At 45.3% G+C, this 1,586-nt stretch overlaps 1 pseudogene; it reads left to right on the top strand.

Moving 5' to 3' along the window:
• Window positions 1-215: 215 nt before the first annotated feature.
• On the top strand, window positions 216-1,586 carry LOC118615114 (annotated as a pseudogene).

Below are 1,586 nucleotides of genomic sequence, written 5' to 3'. Positions count from 1 at the left end.
ATAAATCACGTATCTAACAAAGAACTTGTACCTGAAATATATCAAGAACTCTGAAAACCCAACATTAAAAAGAAAAACAATCTAATTAGAAAATGGGCAAAAGACATGCATAGACATTTCACCAAAGAAGATATGACAAATAAGCACATGAAAAGATGTTCAACATCATCACCAATTAGAAAAATGCCCATTAAAACCACAATGAGGCAGCTTCTATGAGGTCCCTGTTGCCATTGGGCGATGTCTGGCTGGCACTGTTGCGACCACTGACGCTGCCAGCTGTAAGTGGGTCTGCCATAGGGTCTTCCAGGCGTCTATGGCCGCTAACAGCTCCTTGGTGCCCGACAGGCTGTGACTGCTTCTCTGCTTCTTCTGCGTCTTTGTCTGCTATTTCTACTATGGGATCCTGAAGGAAAACATAACAAGAAGAAAGTATGAGGAGGAAGCCAAGCAGGAGATGTTCACTTTTGCCTTAACTTTGGTCTTCATCCAATGTGTGATCACTGCTGTGTTTGCCAAGATCTGGTGGATCGTACTGGGAGCTGACTTTATGCTGCCTGTTCTATCTCCTATCTGGGTGCTATGATCTCCAGAAACTCAGCACTACAGTTTGTCAACTATCCAATTCAGGTCCTGGTAAATCCTAAAAACCAATTCCAGTCAGGCTTCTTGGAGTGACCCTCTTGAAGAAGAAGTACCCAATGGCCAAGTACCTGTGTGTGTTGCTAAGTGTGGTTGGAGTGGCCCTTTTCATGTACAAACCCAAGAAAGCAGTTGGGATGAAAGAACACACAATTGGCTATGGAGAGCTGCTTTTGCTATTATCTCTGACCCTGGATGGACTGATAGATGTTTCCCAGGACCACATGTGGGCTCATTACCAAACAGGCTCCAACCACATGATGTTGAACATTAACCTTTGGTCCACATTGCTGCTGGGAACTGGAATTCTGTTCACTGGGGAGCTCTGGGAGTTTTTAAGCTTTGCTAAAGGTACCTTACCATCATCTATAACATCCTGCTCTTTGGCCTAAACAGTGCTCTGGGTCAGAGCTTCATCTTCATGACAGCTGTGTATTTTGGTCCCCTGACCTGCTCTATCAACACCACAACTCAAAAATTCTTCACCATTTTGGCCTCTGTGATCCTTTTTGCCAACCCCATCAACCCCATGCAGTAGGTAGGCACTGTGCTTGTGTTCTTGGGTCTTGGTCTTGATGCCAAGTTTGGGAAAGGAGCCAAGAAGACATCTCACTAGGAAGAGAGAGACTACCTCCACTGCAAAAATATTTAAGTTAGCCCTGGCTGGTTTGGCTCAGCAGTTAGAGCATTGGCCTGAGGTCCGGAGAGACCCGGGTTCAGTTCCTGTTAAGGGCCGGTACCTCGGTTGCAGTTTGTCCCTGGCCCTGGTTGGTCATGCGGGTGGCGGTCACTTGATGTGTCCCTTTCACGTCGATGTTTCTCTCTCTCTCTTCCTCTCTCTCCCTCCCACTCTATCTGAACAGAAAATGGAAAAATGTCCTCAGGTGAGGACAAAAAAAAAAAATAATAGTAAGTTATTATCTCAAATAGTGATATCTCTTGAG

Source organism: Molossus molossus, unplaced genomic scaffold (assembly GCF_014108415.1).
Source record: "Molossus molossus isolate mMolMol1 unplaced genomic scaffold, mMolMol1.p scaffold_m16_p_4, whole genome shotgun sequence".
NCBI lineage: Eukaryota > Metazoa > Chordata > Mammalia > Chiroptera > Molossidae > Molossus > Molossus molossus.
Note: the sequence above shows the minus strand (reverse complement) of the source record. Positions and strands in the feature narration are given on the sequence as shown.